Source organism: Ranitomeya imitator, chromosome 4, assembly GCF_032444005.1.
Source record: "Ranitomeya imitator isolate aRanImi1 chromosome 4, aRanImi1.pri, whole genome shotgun sequence".
Lineage (NCBI taxonomy): Eukaryota > Metazoa > Chordata > Amphibia > Anura > Dendrobatidae > Ranitomeya > Ranitomeya imitator.
The window spans coordinates 609812914-609818913 of NC_091285.1; positions in this window are offsets into that span (position 1 = coordinate 609812914).

Consider the following 6000-nt stretch of genomic DNA (forward strand, 5'->3'; position numbering starts at 1 on the left):
TATGTGCTCTGACCGCTATGTCCATTGTGGTACTGAATTGCCTTTCATAACAGTACAGGAAGCCAAAAGTAATAATGATTCTCAATAGAGGGAAAAAAGAAGTTCTGAGACCATTTTTTTTTCTTTGCACTGTGTTTTGCCCTTTTTTTCCCCTAGACATTTGGGTGGTTCAGTACACAGGTGTAGCGATGGACATTAGAAGTCTGTCTTCATTTGTGGATCAGCTCTCGGCAAGAGTACAAAAGATTCAAGACACTATTGATCAGAAAGCTATGTTGGAACCAAGAATTCCTATTCCTGATTTGTTTTTTGGAGATAGAACTAAGTTTCTGAGTTTCAAAAATAATTGTAAATTATTTCTGACCTTGAAACCTCGCTCCTCTGGTGATCCAGTTCAACAGGTTTTGATTGTTATTTCTTTTTTGCGCGGCGACCCTCAGGACTGGGCATTTTCTCTTGCGCCAGGAGATCCTGCACTGAGTAATATCGATGCGTTTTTCCTGGCGCTCGGATTGCTGTACGATGAACCTAGTTCAGTGGATCAGGCAGAGAAAAATTTGCTGGCTCTTTGTCAGGGTCAGGATGAGATAGAGGTATATTGTCAGAAATTTAGAAAGTGGTCCGTGCTCACTCAATGGAATGAATCTGCGCTGGCAGCTATGTTCAGAAAGGGTCTCTCTGAAGCCCTTAAGGATGTCATGGTGGGATTTCCTATGCCTGCTGGTTTGAATGAGTCTATGTCTTTGGCCATTCAGATCGGTCGACGCTTGCGTGAGCGTAAATCTGTGCACCATTTGGCGGTATTACCTGAGCTTAAACCTGAGCCTATGCAGTGCGATAGGACTTTGACCAGAGTTAAACGGCAAGAACACAGACGTCTGAATGGGCTGTGTTTCTACTGTGGTGATTCCACTCATGCTATCTCTGATTGTCCTAAGCGCACTAAGCGGTTCGCTAGGTCTGCCACCATTGGTACGGTACAGTCAAAATTTCTTCTGTCCGTTACCTTGATCTGCTCTTTGTCATCGTATTCTGTCATGGCATTTGTGGATTCAGGCGCTGCCCTGAATTTGATGGACTTGGAGTATGCTAAGCGTTGTGGGTTTCTCTTAGAGCCCTTGCAGTGTCCTATTCCATTGAGAGGAATTGATGCCACGCCTTTGGCCAAGAATAAGCCTCAATACTGGACCCAGCTGACCATGTGCATGGCTCCTGCACATCAGGAGGTTATTCGCTTTCTGGTGTTGCATAATCTGCATGATGTGGTCGTGTTGGGGTTGCCATGGCTACAAGCCCATAATCCAGTATTAGATTGGAAATCCATGTCGGTGTCCAGCTGGGGTTGTCAGGGGGTACATGGTGATGTTCCATTTCTGTCAATTTCGTCATCCACCCCTTCTGAGGTTCCAGAGTTCTTGTCTGATTACCGGGATGTATTTGATGAGCCCAAGTCCGATGCCCTACCTCCGCATAGGGATTGTGATTGTGCTATCAATTTGATTCCTGGTAGTAAATTCCCAAAAGGTCGACTGTTTAATTTATCCGTGCCTGAGCACGCCGCTATGCGCAGTTATGTGAAGGAATCCCTGGAGAAGGGGCATATTCGCCCGTCATCGTCACCATTAGGAGCAGGGTTCTTTTTTGTAGCCAAGAAGGATGGTTCGCTGAGACCTTGTATAGATTACCGCCTTCTAAATAAGATCACGGTTAAATTTCAGTACCCCTTGCCATTGTTATCTGATTTGTTTGCTCGGATTCACGGTGTGAATTACTGGTATGATGGACTCCTCGCCAGAGACGGACTACACCTCAACAAACCTGGGAAACACACATTCACCAGAAGACTCGCTACACTCATCAGGAGGGCGTTAAACTAGAAGAAGAGGGGACGGGAAGAAAAACATTAGACTCGAACAAAGACGACCCAGGAAAACATACTCAGAAGGGAGGTAAGAACATTTCTAAAACAATCCACAGTGAGGAGATTGGAACAAAACAAAATCCTCTAAACTGCATGCTCGCAAACGCCAGAAGCCTGACAAACAAGATGGAAGAACTAGAAGCAGAAATATCTACAGGTAACTTTGACATAGTGGGAATAACCGAGACATGGTTAGATGAAAGCTATGACTGGGCAGTTAACTTACAGGGTTACAGTCTGTTTAGAAAGGATCGTAAAAATCGGAGAGGAGGAGGGGTTTGTCTCTATGTAAAGTCTTGTCTAAAGTCCACTTTAAGGGAGGATATTAGCGAAGGGAATGAGGATGTCGAGTCCATATGGGTTGAAATTCATGGAGGGAAAAATGGTAACAAAATTCTCATTGGGGTCTGTTACAAACCCCCAAATATAACAGAAAGCATGGAAAGTCTACTTCTAAAGCAGATAGATGAAGCTGCAACCCATAATGAGGTCCTGGTTATGGGGGACTTTAACTACCCGGATATTAACTGGGAAACAGAAACCTGTGAAACCCATAAAGGCAACAGGTTTCTGCTAATAACCAAGAAAAATTATCTTTCACAATTGGTGCAGAATCCAACCAGAGGAGCAGCACTTTTAGACCTAATACTATCTAATAGACCTGACAGAATAACAAATCTGCAGGTGGTTGGGCATTTAGGAAATAGCGACCACAATATTGTGCAGTTTCACCTGTCTTTCACTAGGGGGACTTGTCAGGGAGTCACAAAAACATTGAACTTTAGGAAGGCAAAGTTTGAACAGCTTAGAGATGCCCTTAATCTGGTAGACTGGGACAATATCCTCAGAAATGAGAATACAGATAATAAATGGGAAATGTTTAAGAACATCCTAAATAGGCAGTGTAAGCGGTTTATACCTTGTGGGAATAAAAGGACTAGAAATAGGAAAAACCCAATGTGGCTAAACAAAGAAGTAAGACAGGCAATTAACAGTAAAAAGAAAGCATTTGCACTACTAAAGCAGGATGGCACCATTGAAGCTCTAAAAAACTATAGGGAGAAAAATACTTTATCTAAAAAACTAATTAAAGCTGCCAAAAAGGAAACAGAGAAGCACATTGCTAAGGAGAGTAAAACTAATCCCAAACTGTTCTTCAACTATATCAATAGTAAAAGAATAAAAACTGAAAATGTAGGCCCCTTAAAAAATAGTGAGGAAAGAATGGTTGTAGATGACGAGGAAAAAGCTAACATATTAAACACCTTCTTCTCCACGGTATTCACGGTGGAAAATGAAATGCTAGGTGAAATCCCAAGAAACAATGAAAACCCTATATTAAGGGTCACCAATCTAAACCAAGAAGAGGTGCGAAACCGGCTAAATAAGATTAAAATAGATAAATCTCCGGGTCCGGATGGCATACACCCACGAGTACTAAGAGAACTAAGTAATGTAATAGATAAACCATTATTTCTTATTTTTAGTGACTCTATAGCGACAGGGTCTGTTCCGCAGGACTGGCGCATAGCAAATGTGGTGCCAATATTCAAAAAGGGCTCTAAAAGTGAACCTGGAAATTATAGGCCAGTAAGTCTAACCTCTATTGTTGGTAAAATATTTGAAGGGTTTCTGAGGGATGTTATTCTGGATTATCTCAATGAGAATAACTGTTTAACTCCATATCAGCATGGGTTTATGAGAAATCGCTCCTGTCAAACCAATCTAATCAGTTTTTATGAAGAGGTAAGCTATAGGCTAGACCACGGTGAGTCATTGGACGTGGTATATCTCGATTTTTCCAAAGCGTTTGATACCGTGCCGCACAAGAGGTTAGTACACAAAATGAGAATGCTTGGTCTGGGGGAAAATGTGTGTAAATGGGTTAGTAACTGGCTTAGTGATAGAAAGCAGAGGGTGGTTATAAATGGTATAGTCTCTAACTGGGTCGCTGTGACCAGTGGGGTACCGCAGGGGTCAGTATTGGGACCTGTTCTCTTCAACATATTCATTAATGATCTGGTAGAAGGTTTACACAGTAAAATATCGATATTTGCAGATGATACAAAACTATGTAAAGCAGTTAATACAAGAGAAGATAGTATTCTGCTACAGATGGATCTGGATAAGTTGGAAACTTGGGCTGAAAGGTGGCAGATGAGGTTTAACAATGATAAATGTAAGGTTATACACATGGGAAGAGGGAATCAATATCACCATTACACACTGAACGGGAAACCACTGGGTAAATCTGACAGGGAGAAGGACTTGGGGATCCTAGTTAATGATAAACTTACCTGGAGCAGCCAGTGCCAGGCAGCAGCTGCCAAGGCAAACAGGATCATGGGGTGCATTAAAAGAGGTCTGGATACACATGATGAGAGCATTATACTGCCTCTGTACAAATCCCTAGTTAGACCGCACATGGAGTACTGTGTCCAGTTTTGGGCACCGGTGCTCAGGAAGGATATAATGGAACTAGAGAGAGTACAAAGGAGGGCAACAAAATTAATAAAGGGGATGGGAGAACTACAATACCCAGATAGATTAGCGAAATTAGGATTATTTAGTCTAGAAAAAAGACGACTGAGGGGCGATCTAATAACCATGTATAAGTATATAAGGGGACAATACAAATATCTCGCTGAGGATCTGTTTATACCAAGGAAGGTGACGGGCACAAGGGGGCATTCTTTGCGTCTGGAGGAGAGAAGGTTTTTCCACCAACATAGAAGAGGATTCTTTACTGTTAGGGCAGTGAGAATCTGGAATTGCTTGCCTGAGGAGGTGGTGATGGCGAACTCAGTCGAGGGGTTCAAGAGAGGCCTGGATGTCTTCCTGGAGCAGAACAATATTGTATCATACAATTATTAGGTTCTGTAGAAGGACGTAGATCTGGGTATTTATTATGATGGAATATAGGCTGAACTGGATGGACAAATGTCTTTTTTCGGCCTTACTAACTATGTTACTATGTTACTATGATTAAGGGGGCTAGTTGGTTCACCAAGATAGATCTTCGTGGTGCGTATAATCTGGTGCGAATCAGGCGAGGAGATGAATGGAAAACTGCATTTAATACTCCCGAGGGTCATTTTGAGTATCTAGTGATGCCATTCGGACTTGCCAATGCTCCATCAGTGTTTCAGTCCTTTATGCATGACATCTTCCGAGAGTACCTGGATAAATTCCTGATTGTGTACTTGGATGACATTTTGATCTTCTCGGATGATTGGGAGTCTCATGTGAAGCAGGTCAGAACAGTTTTTCAGGTCCTGCGTGCTAATTCTTTGTTTGTGAAGGGATCAAAGTGTCTCTTTGGTGTGCAGAAGGTTTCATTTTTGGGGTTCATCTTTTCCCCTTCTACTATCGAGATGGATCCTGTTAAGGTCCAAGCCATCCATGATTGGACTCAGCCGACATCTCTGAAAAGTCTGCAAAAGTTCCTGGGCTTTGCTAATTTTTATCGTCGCTTCATCTGCAATTTTTCTAGTATTGCCAAACCATTGACCGATTTGACCAAGAAGGGTGCTGATTTGGTCAATTGGTCTTCTGCTGCTGTGGAAGCTTTTCAAGAGTTGAAGCGTCGTTTTTCTTCTGCCCCTGTGTTGTGTCAACCAGATGTTTCTCTTCCGTTCCAGGTCGAGGTTGATGCTTCTGAGATTGGAGCAGGGGCTGTTTTGTCGCAGAGAGGTTCTGATTGCTCAGTGATGAAACCATGCGCTTTTTTTTCCAAGAAGTTTTCGCCTGCTGAGCGAAATTATGATGTGGGCAACCGAGAGTTGCTGGCCATGAAGTGGGCATTCGAGGAATGGCGTCATTGGCTTGAAGGAGCTAAGCATCGCGTGGTGGTATTGACTGATCATAAGAACTTGACTTATCTTGAGTCTGCTAAGCGGTTGAATCCTAGACAGGCTCGTTGGTCGCTGTTTTTTGCCCATTTTGACTTTGTGATTTCGTACCTTCCGGGCTCTAAAAATGTGAAGGCGGATGCTCTGTCTAGGAGTTTTGTGCCCGACTCTCCGGGTTTGTCTGAGCCGGCGGGTATCCTCAAGGAAGGAGTAATTGTGTCTGCCATC